Below are 19,637 nucleotides of genomic sequence, written 5' to 3' on the forward strand. Positions count from 1 at the left end.
TAGTGGATGCACTTAATAGGTGGAGAGGTTTCTAAGGAGTACTGTTCTTAGAGTTGCCTATTTCTCATGAGCAGCTTCAGCCATTTGTTAAATCACAACCCAAGCTTGAATTAAAACCACAATTGGAGCATCTGAAATATTTTACTTGGGTGAGAAAGAGACATTACCGCTCATTATCACCACACACCTTACCTAATTACAAGAGGGGCGTTTGATAAGGGTGCTTCGAGAAAACAAAACAACCATAGATTGGACCATAACATATATCAAGGGAAGAAGCCCAAATATTTGTATGCACCATATTCTCCTTGAAGAGGGGATCCTTCTAGAGAAGCTCAACGAAGGTTAAATCCACCTATGATTGAAGTAGTTAAAAAGGAGATACCGGCTGCTATTAAATGTCGGTGTGATTTACCTTATTTCTGATAGCAAGTGTATGAATTTAGTTCAAGTAGTTCTTGAGAATTCAGGCATCATTGTGGTAAAGAATGATGAGGATGAGTTAGTGCCCATGAGAGTCCAAGCAGGTTGGCAATTTTGTATTGATTATAGAAAGTTGAACACTGCAACTCGAAAAGATCACTTCCATTTTCAATTCATCGATCAAATTCTTGAAAGATTAGCGGGACACACTTATTATTGCTTTGTTGATGGTTATTCAGGTTATAATCAGATTTTTATTTCTCCTGAAGACCTAGAAAGACCAAATTTACATGCCTATTTGGCACATTTTATTTTTGTAGAATGCCATTTCGATTAAGCAATGCTTCGGCCACTTTTCAGCAATGTGTGGTTAGTATTTTCTCATATTACATAGAGAACATCATAGAAGTGTTTATGGATGATTTTAGTGTGTATGATGATTCATTTGATAAAGTCCTCCACAACTTAACTCTAGTTCTTAAACGATGTATTGACACTAATCTTGTATTGAATTCGCAGAAGTGTCACTTTATGGTGCAACACGGTATTGTTTTGGGGCATGTTATTTTGGAAAAAGGGATTGGAGTGGAGAAGGCCAAAATTGATCTCATTCATTCTCTTCCGCCACCATCATGTGTGAAAAAAATAAGATCATTTCTTATTCATGCAAGATTCTATAGGCTGTTCATAAAGACTTTCTCAAAGATTGCTTCCCCCTTTATGCAATCTTCTTCAAAAGGATGTGGCATTTGAATTTAATGATAAATTTTTGTTTGCATTCAATAAATTGAAGGAATCCTTGACATTAACACCTATTATTCAGCCACCAAATTTGGAGTTACCATTTGAAATAATGTGTGATGCTAGTGATTATGCAGTAGGACCAGTCCTTGGGAAAGAGTTGGTAAGGTTCCTTTGAATTATTCTACTACGAAGAAAAAGCTTTTAGCGGTCATCTTTACTCTAGAAAAGTTTTGGTCTTTATTGGAATTAAAGTTATTGTTTACACTGACCATGCAGCTCTTAAATATTTACTAGCTAAGAAAGAAGCAAAGCCCAGACTTATTTGGTGGATTTTACTTCTTCAAGAATTTGATCTTGAAATAAAAGATAAGAGAGGGTTAGAAAACTTGGTGGCTAATCAATTAAGTAGACTTATTCAGGATGAGGATAACTTGAAATTAATTGAAAAATTTATCGACGAACAACTCCTAGCTCTTAAAGAAGTTATTCCATTGTTTGCTGATATTGTTAACTATTTGTCCCCTTAAGAGTTGCCAGAAGACCTTACACAAGCTCAAAAAAACAAGATTAAGCATGATGTTAAGTTCTACATTTGGGATGCGCCTTATTTATGGAAACATTGTGCTGATCAAGTCATTGGAAGGTGTGTTCCCAATTCTAAATTTCAATCTATCCTCGCTTTCTCGCATTTTCATGCTTGTGGTTTTTATTGGCCGATAATCTTTAAAGATTCATATGCATATTGCAAGGCATGTGACCATTGTCAATGAGTTGGTAATATGACTACAAGGGATGAAATGCCCCAAACTCCCATACTTATTACAGAGTTATTTAATGTATGGGGCATTGATTTTATGGGACCATTTGAATCGTCGTTGAGTTTTGAGTCTATTCTTTTAGCGGTGGATTTATGTGTCTAAGTGGGTGGAAGCAAAACCAACTACAACGGATAATTCTAAAACAGTGGTTGAGTTCATTAGATCGAATATCTTTGTGAGATTTGCCACTCCAAGGGCAATAATTAGTGACCGAGGTACTCATTTATTCAATAAAACTATTGAAGCTTTATTTCAGTGCTATCATGTGTCTCATAAAGTAACCACTGCCTACCATCCACAAGAAAATTTCCAAGCCGAGGTATCACATAGAGTAGTCAAGTCTATTCTTGAAAAGACGGTGAATCCAAATAGGAAGGATTGGAGTGTAAGACTAAATGATGCTCTATGGGAATATCGCACGGCATACAAAACATCGCTTAGTATGTCGACGTATTGGTTGGTGTATGGAATGTCTTGCCATTTACCAATTGAATTAGAGCATAAAGCTTGGTGGGCTGTGAAAAAGTGTGACATGGAGATGGATAATGCAGGCCAACAAAGAATGCTGCAATTACAAGAGCTAGAGGAAATTTGTAATGATGATTATGAGAGCTCTAAGATTTACAAAGAAAACACCAAGCCCTTCCGTGATCGAAATATATTTGGAAGACGTTTGATGCAGGACAGAAAGTATTATTATATCATTCTCGTCTTAAACTCTTTCCGGGTAAGTTGAAATCTCGATGGGTTGGACGTTTGATAGTGGTACACCATTATCCTCATGGAGAGGTATAAATTACAAGTCCATCAACAGGAAAAATACTCAAGGTTAATGGTCAACGATTGAAGCCCTATTATGAGTCTTTGAAGAAGGAACAAGCTACCGGGATTCACCTCTTCGATCCAGAATATGTTGATGAGGTATGAAAAGGTTTTATGTTGACCTAGCGACGTTAAAATTTGCCAACGTTTATCTAATTTATTTTATTTTTAAGATATTTTAGTTTTAATATTTTTCTTATTTCTTTTAGAACCGTGAAAATCGTGAAAAAAATAGATTGGGCAAATAGGCCTGTGGTTGCGACCACCAATAACCCCAAGCCGTGGCCATTTAACGATTTTAGGCAAAAAAATTTAAAAACCCCCCAAGTCATTTTTTCCCACTTCCCACAAAAACAAAAATCCCAAACCAAAAATACTCTCCCACTTTCACGAAATTTCATCTTTTCAAACCCATTTTCACTCAAATTCTTCCCTAAAATAATCACAGTTCCAATGCTCAATCTTCACTTTTTACCAATTTTCATCCATTAACATCGAAATCCCCATATCTATAATATTACCGATTTCAAAACCTAAAACCCCATAATTCCAAATTTGACAATTAGGGTTCTCCAAGTAGTTTCAAGGTGATTCATTAGAACAATCAAGCTTCTAAGACTTTCTATTGTCAATTACAAGTAAGTAGTTTCTCTTCATTATTTTATTTGTGGGGCATTTTGGATTTTATGATTTTTTATGGATGAATTACTTATCCGTTGTGATCATTGGGTTGGATTGAGTGTTTATGTTGTTGCAGAAGTGATAATCTGAATTTTGGGGAGATTGGATTACTAGAACAATATTTTCAACTCTTAGATTAGCTTATGCCTACTAAGTGTTTGATAAAAGTTCTAAGAGAAGTGTGATTGAGTTTAAAGGAGAATTGGTTGAATATTTTTTAAAAGGAAACATTTAATTGCTTAGTTGGTACTTGGTTGGTGCTGTTAGAGGAGTTTGAATTGATATTTTTGGGGTATTCTGTATTGTTCTCTTTGTGCTTGATTCATTTTTTTAAAAGAAGCTTGTTACTGAGTTTTGAAGTGAAAAATGGCACCAAAGAGATTTAGAAAGAATACCAAAGGCGCTTCCTCATCTGCGGTTCAATTTGATGTAAAAAAATTTATTTCCGAGGAGGCAGTTAAATGCTATCAAGATGCGGTAGTAAAGAAAAAAACAATGATTGAAGAGAAGGGGTTTGATATGGATGTTCGTCATGGGTATCCATCCATTGTGGAGCAGATTGAGAAAATAAATTGGAAGAAATTTTGTTCTCAACTCGATGCTGGAGTAATCCCTATAGTACGAGAGTTTTATGCCAATGGAATTTCACAAGTGATAGCTATCGCTACAGTGAGAGCGGTTAATGTGAATTTTTAAAGTGCGACAATAAATCATTTTTATGGGCTTCCTAGCATAGAAAATGAAGAGTATAGCAGAATAGTGGATAATCCCGACTTCGATGAGATCATCCAATTTTTGTGCAAACAGAACACTCAATGGATCTAACTAAAACAAGTTATCCTATTAAGTTTAAGCAAGAGGCAATGGGGGTTATTGAAAAAGCATGACATAAGTTTATCAATGCAAAGTTCTTTCCAACTAAACATGTCAGTGATGTGAACGTGGATATTTCCATACTTCTATATGCCATCTTGAAGGGTAAAATAGTTGATGTGGGGAGCATAATCAAGTCATCCATTCAGAATAGTTTTAGACATGTCTCTAAGAGGTTCTATCATTCCCATCTCATTACCGCCATGTGTGCTCAAGCTGGTGTGAAATGGGATCCTTATGAGCCTTTGTTGCAGCCTATGCATATACTTAATAGATCATACATCACTCACTTGAAGGTCACTGACACTACTGAGGTGAGCTCATCTTCTTAAACTCTGGCTAGGCCACCGCCGTCAACCAAAAATATGACCTTGGCGAACCTTATGACACTTGTAGAGAAATCTCTGCATAATACTTCTGAAGAGTTGCATTCTCATCGTACTAAATTCCAAGCACACAAGCAGCGGATGATGGAGTGGGCCAACTATTAAGATGTTTAATTCAGAATGAATGCCATGCACCTTGGTATGGGGATGACCAACTATCCATCTACACCTCAGTGGTTTCAGCCATATCCACCACCTATTCCCATGATGCAAGATGACGAGAACGAGGAGGAAGCTAAAGATGATCAGGCAAATATGCTTGATGAGTGAGCAATTACGTCGGTTGAGGGAGTTTTTCTTTTTCTTTATATTTTCTTTAATTTTTTATTGAGGACAATGTACTGTTTAAGAGTGGGGGAAGGGAACAAGTGAAACTGAACTGCTTTGTTTTTATTTTTTATTATGTCGCATTGTTCTTATGTTGTTTTTATGTCTTTTTTTTTTTCATTTTTAGTTTGTTTTAGGTTGTCATAAGCATGGTTGTGTTGAAAGTTGTCTGTCAACGATAAAACTTCTGGTTGAGATGAGACTACTCCTAGGAAATTGATGAATTATGCATGAATTGTATGCTTAACTCTTGTGTGGTTGTACTTAGGCTTGACTTCTATTTTCAAACATAATGCGTGTACAATTAGATTTACTTTTTCACTAGTATTTGGAGATATTTATGCATGCTATCACTTATATATAGTCTCGACCACTCAAAAAACCATTGGTTAATTGTTTGAGGTGCAATCTTAAGTAAATGTGATTAGGAACATGATTAAGGCATGTTCTTTGGATCATTTGAGCCTTTCTAGCTTACCTACGAAATGAATATCCTAGTTTCCCATTTTTGAGCCATAATGACTATTATTTTTCTTTTATAAACCAATATCTAAACCTTTTGCAACTTAAATTTTTTATCCTTTTTGTGACCCATTACACCATAGTTTTATATGATTGTTTGATTTGGTGGGTTGGGTTATGGATTGTAAGAAGAGGAAGTTGTATTGGTTTGTTGGATTATAATGTGAAAGTATATGTTCTACTATTTCTCTCGATGACTTGAATTGTAATGAAAAAAATAGAGAAAAAAATATGCATAGAGAAATATTGAAAAGAAAAAAACAGTTTTGCAAAAGTATAAGTGTAAGGGAAATAATAAGATCAATGTGAAAAGAAGGAAAGTGAGAGATTATGTATACTAGAATTGTAACGGAAGTTTGTGGGAAGAAATAGAGAATAGAAAATATATATAGGCTATGGTGTGGTTTAAGCTTAAATATTCCTTTTTAATCTACCTTCAACATTAGCCTTACATTACAAGCTTTTAAAGACCTTTTGATTCTTGATTTTGTGTGTTTACATTTTTGGAGAACAATTGGTTAATCTGTATGAAGTGGATATTTTTCATGATAATATTATTATATATGAGACTTTAAAACATACTATGGCGTGTATATATTGATTCAAATGTTTGTGTTTCGGTAGGTTTAATTGTGCATAATCATAAATGGATGGAGTTTAAGTGGGGACTAGGCATTCAATTGAAATTATGAGGAATGTGGAATTCGATTTTTTCTTATGACTTATTTGTTCGATCAATCTTTGAGACAACTAACACTTTCGACAGAACCTTGCTTATATTTTTATTAGCTGTTTTGCTAAGGGACTAGGAAAGTATAAGTGTGGGGGAATTTGATAAGGGCATTTTGGATATTATATGTGTTAATCTTTCGCATTTAAATAATGTTAATTTCAAGTGTTTTTACGTGTTCTTAGCTTTGTTTTGCGAGTCTTTGATTTTTGAGCCATAAAATATTTAGAATGAATTATTGATGAATATGATGTATTTTTGTGGTTAAGAATGGATGTGCAAAGATAGGACTCGAGAAAATGATGTTTGGGACGGGTTTGAAGTGTTTTAGAAAACCCTAAACCCGAGGTTCGAGAGTAATGTTGAAGGTTACGAAGAAAAAGCACTCGAGCTGATTTTGAAATGTGGCCGCGGCCACAAGGATTCACTGGCCACGGCTAGGGAGTCAGAGACTAGTGGCCGCGGCAATGATAATCTCCTGGTCGCGGCCGCTGCGCGTAGTTGGTCCAGAAACGTCACGTGGCGGCGGCCACCAGGAATCACTGGCCTACGATAGAATTTTTCTCAAAATTTTGACTTTTAAATGTAATTTTTAATGGGCTATAAAAAGGATTATGGTTAACTTTCAATATAACTTTGGATTGCAAATTTTACAGGCTAGAGCAGCAGAGGATGAGAATACGAATGTGATTATGTTTGTAAATATGAATGTGATTATGGAGTAGTTTTTCTTTCTTCTAAAAAATTCTTTAATTGTCATTGAATATTTATGTTTGTGAATATGAATGTGATTATGGAGTAGTTTTCGTTATAGTTGACGGTTATTTCAAAACCCTACACATGAGATCTTGAATGCATTGATGAATTTTGTTCCTTTTATTCCCTTATATTAAATTGCTTCTAATGTCTTGGATCTTGTAAAATCTTGTTTAGATGGCCGCTAATTAGGGTTTTTCATTGTTTTACTATCATCTTAGGATTGTTATTCACCAAATAGTTTAGGATTCTAAGTAGAGTGATAAATTGCAATTAAGACATTGTGACAGGTATCTTGGTTATGACAAAAAATAGATTCTAGGTTAAATGAATTGCATGCTTAATGAATTTTTTGTCTAGATTAACTTGTTTCCATAAAGTGTAATGCTTTTACTAGGTTAAATAGATCACATGTTTAAGGGTAAAAAGGATTAATTAATAGCACTTAGCTTTAACTAATTATAATAGGGAAACTGGAATAATTGACTGCTTAAGTATTATCTACGGGGTTAATAGTTTAATTGTTGAAGGTGGAGAGTAATTCTTGACTATTTCTTTAATATCGTTTTATCCTTAGTTATTTAATCTTTGATCATTATTTTATTTTATGTTTTCCGTTTTTAAAATTAAAATCCCTATCTAATTTTTGTTTAGTTGTTATTTTGAATAATAGTTTGATCATAGTCCTTGTGGGTTCAACCCTTATTTTTACTGCTATACTGAAGTAGCTGGTATAAGTGATTGATAAAACATATTTAAATTTGATGCGGCATACGACACCCATCAATCACTGTTGATCTTACCTTGAAGAGTTAGTTTCTTACAACTTGGCTAATTATATGGAATTTCTGACCTAATCAGCGGTACAATTTCATTAGAAGATTCCCAAGATCTATAATTTCACTAATCAATAGTGTCCTTATTAAATGTTAGTGGTTAAAGTGTTTTGATTAGGGTTGAACATGGCTGATCTTACCCTGAGTTAGTAGTATCTTGTAACCTTGCATAATTATTAGGTATTTTGGACCTTGTAAAGAATTTGATTGTCCCTGGCTTGTTCCAAGATCAACAATTGTAATAATGAAGAGGGTTCTTGTTTTGACTGTTAATTGTTAAAGTATTGTGATCGATGTCGATCGTTCTCGATGTAATCCCAAGGTAGTAGGACTTGCAACCTAATTATTAGGTATTCCGGAAAAAATTATTGGTATTATTACCTTTGGAGTGTTCCAAGATCAACAAGTAGACTAATCAACAACGTTCTTATAAGCTATTAGTGGTTAAGTGTTGCGATCAGTGTCCATCTCCTCTTACTTTGATGTAGTAGTTTCATATAACCTTGGCTTGTATTAGGATTTTTCGGATGTAATAAATTGTTTGATTTCCCTTGGGATATGCCAAAATCAATAATCTCACTAATCAAAGATGAACGTCTTTGACTTTGATGTTTTTACTTTTGCTAGTGCTTTTATATAAAAGTGTTGACAAAAGGGTCTTTCACCAACACTTTAACGTACATGCATTGGAAAAATTAAAGTGGGAAAATTCCTACATTTGGGCATTTGAATTTTACATGTGCCAAATTTTTCTGGCGCCTTTTACATAATGTGTTGGGAAATGATGACACGTTTCTGTTACCATGTCAACTTTCCCCGGTGCAGTGGGTGAAACATGCCAGGGAAAGTCGACACTATAATAAAAATTTGTCATATTTTCTCGACATGTTAGGTAGAAAACACAAGAATAGCTAAAGTAGGTCAACTGGCAGTCACACGTTAAATTAGTTAATTTCTTTTAAAAAAAATTCCAGGTGATAAATTCAATTTTTGCCGACGCTTGTTCACAATATTTCAGTTTCACCAAAACACTCTTTACCTGTTCCTCTCTCTCTCTCTCTCTCAACCCTTTCCGCCCTTCCACCTCTTCCTCACTCTCATCATCTCCATCACTTTCAGTTGCACCTTCGATGTTGGTGTCCGAGCCCCTCGTCCACTTATGCAGTGAATGTTTGACAACCTTGACAAAGAGGTAGTGTTTTATGTTTTTTTTAATATAGAAATTATATTTTGTGTATTAGTTTAATTTTATTTATAATCTAGTTATGGTTTTTTCTTTTATAATCTAATTATTGTAAATGGTTAATTCTTAATTGTTTTGTTTTTATTTTTTAGATTTATATAGAGGGACATTTATTAGGAGGAGGAGGTGGAGGAGGAAGATGACACTTTTTCAGATTTTTGTTAATTTGGAATTAGTCTCATTTGCAAGTATGTAGTTTTTCTACTTTACTTTTGTTGACCACACTATGTCAAGGATACGATGTAAAATAAAGAGTTGAACTGTACGAATAAATGACTCAGGAATTTAAAGTGGCTCAGCCCCAAGTTCTAGAATGACCTACGTCCACTTAGACACTTTTATTGATGTAGAAAATCCAAAACCCACGACCAGATGAACCAGATTCAACTAAATTTCGTGATCCTGAGAGAGTACAATGTTTAGTGTATAAAAGTGTGTAAAATTTAAGCTTACAAAATAATCATGCATAATTTTTATGGAAACTAGAGTCTTCAATGTTGATGTCATTTTTTGATTGCCATGTGTCAAGAGTTTGTGTCACGTCATCACACTACAAGTTTTTATGGAAAATATTTGCCCCGAAGTTTATCATGACGAAACTAGCATCAGATAAACTTGTCTCTAACAACCTGCTATGCGAATAGTCTACTATACAAACAGTCTTCATGACCTATCTTTTCTACTTTTACTTTTTGCTTCCATGGAAAGATAAACGTCATAATATATTTTTTTCTGAAAACAACTAATGACTACACGAATCCCATTGTGTTGAAAGGTAACTCTTCACCTTTTCTCCTATCCCTCTTAATCCTATAAAAACCCATTTTCTTCCTCTTTCATTCCCACTCTCATTTTATCTTTCCTCAAAAATTGATGAAAAACTCTTGAAGCTTTGATTAATCTGAGCCTTTTCCAAAAAATTTCAGGGCAAAATCTTCTCAATTCTTTTCTCCAAGTAAGCTTCCGTGCTCCAATTACTTACTTTTTTTGTAATTTTCTTCAAAAAAATAAACATGATTTGCTATTATCCTTGAAGATAAAACTATCAAAAATTGAATAGTATTCATGATGTTTTGTTGAATATGCTGAGAATTCTGGTGTTCAGAGACTAGAAAAGTAACTTATAGGGTACTAAGACACTTTGAATAGGCTTTATTGGTAAAAAATCGAAGTAAAAATTTTCATTTTCATGCTCTTTGAATGAATGAAAAAACTTTTTATTTTCACTTTTTGATCTAAATGATATATTGGTAAGATAAATCATTACGTTTATCATTGTGTGTTGCTGGTTGGATAAACTATCATGTTTATCATCAAGCAGCTTATGTATAGTCTTCTTGGAGATATATTATGTTGATCGAATTAGACTCTCACCTTCTTTTCTCCTTCTTAGATATTCATATACGACTATTGGGGTGGTGAACGACCAATAGACGATTTGCTAGCATTTCTATTCAAAGATATCAAGCAAGATGCCCCTTAAACATCTCCTTCTTCCTCTTACAATCACAAACCCAATACTCCCATCACAACTGATCAACCTCCTCCTTCGATGGCGAGAGTAAAATAGGTTGCTCGTAGGGTGAAGCGAGATCCACAAAATAGTCGTAACGCAATTAGTAACAAAAATGAAGAAATCGCAACCCCTGACATGGATGTTATAAAAGCAATACATTCCCATGTTGTCGTCAAGCTGGGTACAAGAAAAGAGATGATGACATGGAATGTCACCCCTTATTGTGAGATGTCAAGCATAGTGGTGGAAAACTACCCCAATAATTATGGTCTTCGTGGGGTTACATTGATTAAATCAACCCCTAACCAGAGAGCAAATTTTTATGGAGGACCTTTAAGTACCTGATTGAGGTACAATATAGAGGTTGGCGCTACATTGTCTCTGCATGAATACTTTCGAGGAGTGGCTGACTGCTTCGAGATCGCTCCTTGCCAAATTACTCCTAATGGATATAGGATGCTATCAACATTGTATATCATTAATTATCTAAGGATATGGTCTGTTCCAACTCCTCACAATATTAATTACTTGTTCGATCTCAAACATAACTTGATTTTTAACAACACAAGTTTCTTTCACTTCTATCATCAAGATTCCAGGTCCTTTGTAATGGACACCACCAATAAGCCCAACGTCGAGAAGTATAAAAAAGAGTACTTTCTCACAATAGATCTGGTCGGCAACAATTAGCATTTACTTGGGGAGGTAAATTTCTATCATAATTCTCTTCTTGTTCATCTTTTTCCTTTCATCGTATCATCAATTCATATGTCTGTTGTAATTCTTATTCAAGGTATATGGTACTGACCAACCCCGGTGCAAGATATGCGCGACCGAGCAGATATCTTGGAAAGTTTGACAAATGCATAGAAGAGTTGCAAATAATTGGCGATTGTAGCAAACCTGCATCTGGTCAGCCTTCTCCAACCCCACAAAGTCGCCAAGGACTCGACCACTGAAAGTGCAACTGGTGGTGGCACAACTAAGCAAGCACAATCTAAGTAGCCTCATGTTGTTTCGAGAACAGCCAACCTGCGTGTGACTGGTGTGAATATTTGGGATCCAGGAGAGAATCAATGACTAAGCCGTTCAATCCAAATTCCATTGCATGGAAAAGGGAAAATAATTCTGGTCATGTTTCGAGGATGAGAATGATATTTATAACTTTTCTTCAAGTAGTAGTAGTAGTATTGATCACTTGACTAATGTATTTTTCAATTCAAACAGTATTCTGTTTGAATTTACTCCATTCCTATCGACCTGTTTGATAGGAATGGAAGCTTTAATATGTCGACTAGTAACTGTGAAGTAGAACTTTCTTGGATAGCTGACTTTCATGCTAGCTGTAGGAGTTGTAGCTTAGATAGTGTATCGACCAGAGAGAATTGTTTGAGTATTTATGCTAGATAATCTTTATAATCCTTATTAATATGATTTGCTAATCATTAGATGATATTTTTATAACTTGTTTCTTGCAGACATGTTTAACGCCTTTGATCACTACGCAGCGAAATATATGGACCCATTTTATTAACTATTAATACCAGCCATGATCATACACATATATAAATATTAAATAACATACTAATAGATCAGGGACTACCTCTTATATCCAGTGTTCTGAGATCGCACACCCTGATCTTCCAGACTAATCCTCAAACACATAAGGACATGTGTGGGCACATTGGATTCAAAAGGCTGATTTATGAGACTCCCTAGATGTACGCAACTCATGAGATCTAGAGAGTTTTAATAGAGAGAAATTTTAGAATAGTTTTCAGGTTTAGAGAAAACTATCGCTTTAGAGAGAGAGTCTATCTTTTTTATTTTTCAAAATAATAATCAAGCCTTGTTCTGAAAGTCATGTACTATCTGACTTATAAAGATATTTATTCTAATTAAATAATCTTTATTTACTTAAAATATAATTAAAATTAAAACTAATTAGATATTTTCATTTAATTATTTATTTAAATCATATTTAAAAAGAATAATTGAATAACTCATAAAACAAAATTATTTGAAATTCGAAATTCAATCCCTAATGCTAGGCACCACACACTGTACAATACAGTATGTGTCGCCCAAGCCTGTATCAGGTTTCCCTAATTTTCTCATTTGTTTGTTTAAACAATCTTTAACACAATAAATTTATCCCAACATAAATATCAGTTAATTCCAAATTAACTTTATCTTAAAATATCAGTTTTAAAATAAAGAAATAAATATCATATTATAAATAAGATATTTATTATTCTCTCTCTTTATATTAATCCAAACAAGATAAATATTAATTTTAACCTATAGTTTTTCAAAATAAAAACTATATAGTTAAATAATTCACAATTAATCAACTACCCATAATTATCACATAATTATTTCGTTGCCATGAAAAATTAATTCATTTACAATTTAGTTATTTCTCTTTACAAATCTTTCTTTTGACTTCCTTACCCTTGATAGTGTTGGACAAAGGTGATCTAGGGATCATGGCCCTATAATATGAAGCTCCAATAAACCAGATTATTAATTAAGATATTTAATTTAATCATCTTATTTATTAATACCATGATTACTCCACTATAAATATGGAATTGCACTCTAAGTATTTATAGAATTATATTACAAAGTTTTCTCTAGTAGTCCACTGATATAATCAATATATGTAGTTTTGTCCTCCATTATTGGTTTGTTGATTAGAGTTTGTCAAAATTACTGTTTTAACCTTCTAATTACCTCTTGATCCTTAAGTACCATCAATTAACTAGTGAATAATTAATCTATAATCTAAATATAGATTTGAGCTCAATAACTATTCAGTTCTAGAATCAACCCTTAAGGGAACCAATATTCGATCCGTTAGCAAAGCATGGATTCCATTATTGTAATTCATGTTCCCAGCCATCAATGATATTGAATCTCCAAAAAAAAATTCATTAGCCTCATTATTCTAAGAGACCTTAACGAGTGAATCAAAAGATGCAATAAACATAAACAGGAGTTCATGAATACTCATGATGTAGACTGATCTACAAATGATCATATATTATGATAAGAATTAAATCTTTACATCAAACGACAAGTTTATAAAGTAAATTAATTCTCATCAGTCATATCATATATAATATCTATTATATACAACACATTTACTAAGATGTCTATCCACATCATTAATCCAAATCTAGATTACTTGCATGTCGTATGCTTAGCAAATTGTACTAGTGACCATTCATTAAAGATTCCTTACTTTAATATATTATTGACTATTTTATTCATTATATATGATCTTAATTCTCTCATACTTATACTAGATCATATTCTCTTGAATGAATATAGAATTGTCTAGATATTAATATATAAATAATTCAAACTATAATTATAACATTCAAATATAATAAAATTGTACTTTTATTTAAAACCAATAAAAGAACATTACATGTTTTTAGGGCATTAAAACTAACAATCTCCCACTTGCCCTCAAAGAAAGTGAGGCATCTTCCTTAATCCCATATTGTGCACGTGACCCATGAAGGACTTTGCAGGAAGTGTCTTGGTGAACGGGTCTGCCAGGTTCTGTTCCGACGCTATCTTCATAATTGTCACATCACCTCGGTGTACAATCTCTCTTACCAGATGGTATTTCCTTTTTGTATGCTTCCCTCTCATGTGACATCTTGGTTATTTGGAATTAGCTTCTGCTCCACTATTGTCACAGTACAAGATTAGTGGCTTCTCCATATCTGGAAAAACTTCTAGATCAGTGTAGAAATTCCTCAATAAAATTGCTTCCTTAGCTACTTCACAAGCTACTATTTATTCAGCTTCCATGGTTGAATCAGCTATGCTGGATTGTTTAATGCTTCTCCAGACAACAACTCCTCCAGCAAGAGTGAAGACTAACCCAGATGTCGATTTTTGACTATCTTTGTCTGATTGGGAATTAGAATCAGTGTATCTAGTATGCTTTATCTCACCACCTGAATATAACAGCATATACCCTCTCGTTCTCTTAAGATACTTAAGAATGTGGTTTATTGCAATTTAGTGTTCCAAACTAAGATTTGATTGATAACGACTTAAAATCCTAACTGCAAAACATATGTTGGGTCTAGTATAGAACATAGCATATATCAGACTCCCAACTACTGAAGCATAGGGATACTTTCTCATATCCTCTTCCTCCCGAGGTGTCTTGGGACATTGTTCCATAGAGAGAGAAATTCCATGTCTAGTCGGTAATTGACCTTTCTTTGAATTCTACATAGAGAATCTTTCAAGCACCTTATCTATATAATTAGCTTGAGAAAGTGCTAAGAGCTTGTTCTTCATATCCCTTGGGATTTGGATTCCCACAATATAGCTCGTCTTGCCCAAATCTTTCATTTGGAACTTTTCAGCTAACCACTACTTCAAGTTTGACAATGTCTCTACATTGTTCCCAATGAGAAAAATGTCGTCAATGTAAAGAACTAAGAAAACCACCACGTTTCCTTTGATATATTTATATACACATGCTTTTTCGACATTCAGTTTGAAACCATATGTTTTAATTGTTTCATTAAAAGTGATATTCCCTGATCTAGATGCTTGCTTTAATCCATAAATTGATTTCATCAACCTGCACACCTTTTAATCTCCCCCCCTCCCCCCCTTTCTTTATGAACCCTTCTAGTTGTACCATATAGACACTTTCATCAAGATAGCCATTCAGAAATGTTGTCTTGACATCCATTTGTCATATCTCATAATCATTGGCAGCCACTATGGATAAGAGGATACGAATGGATTTGAGCATGGCCACATGAGAAAATGTTTCTTCATAATCAACACCTTCTCTCTGAGTGTAACCTTTGGCTACAAACCTCCCTTTGAAATACTCTACTTTCCCATCTAAACCACTTTTCTTCTTGTATATCCACTTACACCCTATGGGTCTGACATCTTTAGATGAATCCTCATGTTTCTAGACAAAATTGGAATACATCGATTCCATTTCTTAGTTCATGGCTTATTTCCATTTCTCCTTTTCAGTATCATCCATTGCCTCTTTAAAGGTTAATGGATCGTCCTTCTTTGTATCAAAAACAAGGTCATGTGCCTCGTGTTCGTAGCGAACAAGTTGTCTCACAATCCTCCCACTACGACGTTGCACCAGTGTTTCTTTTCCAAGAATCATGGTTTCCTTAGTTTGTTGTTTTTAATTTATTGATGAAGATGATTATGATGTAATCTTATCAGCTGTGTGTTCCTCCAATACTACCTTACTCCGAGGTTTATAGTTATTCATATAGTCATGTTCAAGGAAGGTCACATTTGTGGAAACAAATACCTTCTCTTCCTCGGGAATATAGAAATAACCACCTCATGTTTCTAGAGTGTAGCCAACAAAAATGCACACTTCTGAGCTTGATTCAAGTTTCCATGATTTAGGTCTAAGAACATGAGTAGGACAGCCCCAAATGAGGAAATGGAGCAAACTAGGTTTGTTTCCATTCCACAGTTCCAGTGGCATTTTGCTAATGGTCTTAGATGGAACTACATTTCCCACCCTACCCTACCACCAATAGGCGGTCACCCATTCTATAGCCGCCCGAAAAGTGTAACCGTTTGAAGTGCATATCCCCATAATGAGAGAGGAAGTGAAGAGTAACTTAACATAGACCTAACCATGTCCAACAAGGTCCTCTTTCTTCTTTCAGAAACACCATTTTGATGTGGCTTTCATGCTACTGTGAGTTAGGATAGAGTACCATGCTCCAGCAAGAAATCATTGAATTCTAAATCAAAATATTCTCCACCTCGATCAGATCGAAGTGTCTTTAGAGTCTTTCCTAACTGCTTCTCAGCCTCAGCTTTGAATTCTTGAAACTTACCAAAGGTTTCAAATTTCCTAAGCATTAAGTAAGTATGACCATATCTTTAGTAATCGTCAATAAATGTGACAAAATACTCATACCCACCTCTTGCTTATACATTGATTGGACCACAGTCATCGCTGCAAAGGTTCTTTGGCTCTATTGCCTTTCGTTGAGAAAGGACGTTTGTTCATTTTTCCTCCTAAACAAGACTCACAAACCAGAAGAGTTTAAACTCTTAGTTCTCTCAAAGATTGATTTTTTGTTAACCAGTTTATCCGATCTAAACCTATATAACCAAGCCTAAGATGCCAAAGATATGTGTCATCTTCGTTTGAGCTTTTTGTCTTTTGTTACCTTGAGGTTTTGCTACTTTAAATAAATATGAATTATTGAGCGTTCATTCATTTGGTTTGAGCATATACAGTCTGTTATTATGTTCTGCTTGACATATTTTAAAACCATTCTTTCAAATAATTATGGAATTATTACTAAAAGAAATATCAAAAAATTGTTCATGCAACATAGATAAAGAAACCAAGTTTCTAGAATATCCTGGAATAAAATAAACATTGTTCAAAAATAAAAATTTGTTCCAAAAAATTAAATGGATTGTTCTCTTTGCTCTTGCTGAGACGAGCACTCCACTTCAAACTTGCATGGTCACCTCGCCATCTGCCAGCTCCCTTGATGACTCAAGTATCTGTATGGAAGAACAAACATGGTTAGTGGCTCTTGAATCTAAAACCCAGGATGACATATCGTCTTCCACTATACAAGTTTCAAGTACAAGAAAATCATATTTACCTTTCTTTTTCAGCTCAGAGAGATACTTCTTGCAATTTCTCTTATAGTGACCTTCAACTCCACTGTGGAAACATTTTCCTTTTGGTTCTTTCTTCTTGGAGTAGTTGTCATACTTGTTCTCCCTGGTTTTTGGTGCCTTCTTGCCTTTCTTGGACTTCTTGCCCTTTCCTTTGTCCTTATCATTGTTCTTCTTTCTCTTCTTCGATTTCTCCTCAAAGTTTGAAGGCTCCTCCTCCACCACATTTTCTTCAGTCTCTTTTGTAATGGATTTGTGAAGAGACTCAACTGTCTGCAGTTCATTCAATAGCTGGATCATGTTGAATTCAACTTATTCAAAATATAGTTGGTGGTGAATGCAGAAAAGGCAGAAGTGAGCGATTCTAGTATGATGCGTACTTGTGCACGCTCATCAATGATGGCCTCGTGTATTTTTGCTTCATGCAAGACGTTAATCATGTGTAAAACATGCTCGCATACAGAAACACCTTTCTTCATCTTAGTAGTCATGTAGGTTCTTGCAGCCTCATGTCTACTTTGATCAGATTGCTGCCCAAACTTGGCCTACAGAGAATCAAAAATCTCAAACGTTGTTTCCATGATTTCATGCTTTGTTCTCAGAACATCATTCATTCTCACAAGCATGTGTCACTTTGCCTTATTATTGGATTGAATCCAGGCATCATACTTGTCCCGAACATTCTTCGAGGCAGTGGCAGCAGGCTCTTTAGGACATTTCTCAGTCAAGACAAATTTGTTGTTCTCACAAATTAACATAAGATTTAGATTTGATTTCCATCTTATAAAATTATCACCATTAAGTTTTTCAAGTGATACTAAAGCGGTTATTGGATTGCCACCGTTCGACATTACTAAAATAAATAAAATATAATAATATTATCATTTGAAAAAATACCAATGTTTTGGAGAGTAAACATGAGGCATGAATGCAATAATTAAAACACATAAATTAACATTTACTTTTCCACGATAAAACTACCCAACAAATAAAGTGTCACCTTAGGGTTGGTCAAGTTAAATTCAGATAGCTTATTAGACAATCTTCTCTTTATAATTCAACACTTAAAATAACTCTTTATTTTCTCTTTTAAATATAAAGTACAGTGTTGGGATTAATGTCCTAAAAGCATGTAAAGGCATTTTATTGGTTTTAAATAAAAGTACAATTTTATTATATTTGAATGTTATAATTATTGTTTGAATTAATTTTATATTAATATCAAGAAAATTCTATATTCATTCATGAGAATATGATCTTGTATTGGTACAAGAGAATTAAAATTATATATAATGAATAAAATAGTAAGTAACATATTAAAGTAAGGAATCTTTAATGACTGGTTACTAGTACGGTTTGCTAAGCATACGAGATGCATGTAATCTAGATTCATATTGCTCATGTGGATTGACATCTAAGTAAATGTGTTTTATATTATAGAGATTACATAAGACATGACCGATGAGAATTAATTATCTTTACAAACTTGTCATTTGACGTAAAGATTTAATTCTTATCATCATAGATGATCACTTGTAGATCAATCTAAATCCTGAGTATTCAAGAACTATTGTTTATGTTTATTGCATCTTTTGATTCACTTCATTAAGATCTCGTAGAATAATGAGGCTAATGACTTTTGTTTTAGAGATTCAACATCATGGATGGGTGGGAACATTGTTATGAATTATGAATGCCATAATGTGATGATATGTTGGCTTGTATGAATATTGTATGATATGAATGGATGTTAGTGTGATGAACGCGACACATCAAAATGGGTTGCTAAGCATAAAGAAGACGTAACCCGAGTTACTAAGGATATGAAGACGTAACTCCATGGGCGGATGCACCGAGGTTATTCAAGGACCAGAGACTCTTGTTTACCTCAAAGGGTGTCATGGACAAGTTAGCGGCCCATGTTCACAAGGAATTGTTCATGATTATGTTATGATGTTTGGTGACGTTTATGATTTTGTTATGATGTTTATGATATGATGGTGGCATTATGTTGACATGGATATGTTTATGTTTATGATATTGATGCCAATTTTATGATGATGCTATGATGTATAAAGATGAATGATAGTGTTTGTAATTTTTTGTATCTTACTTGCTTGTTGTTTGTACTTCCTTACTGACCTTTTAGCTCACCCCCTTACTTTCCCTTCTAGGTAGCAAATAGGTTTCTCTGTGGCACGCGTGGTGATGTGGGGAGTTCTGTCGTCCTGGTGTGTATGGCGTGGGGCATCTTATGGACAAGAAACGATCAACTTTAAACG

This window comes from Humulus lupulus, chromosome 5 (assembly GCF_963169125.1).
Source record: "Humulus lupulus chromosome 5, drHumLupu1.1, whole genome shotgun sequence".
In the NCBI taxonomy this organism is placed as follows: Eukaryota; Viridiplantae; Streptophyta; class Magnoliopsida; order Rosales; family Cannabaceae; genus Humulus; species Humulus lupulus.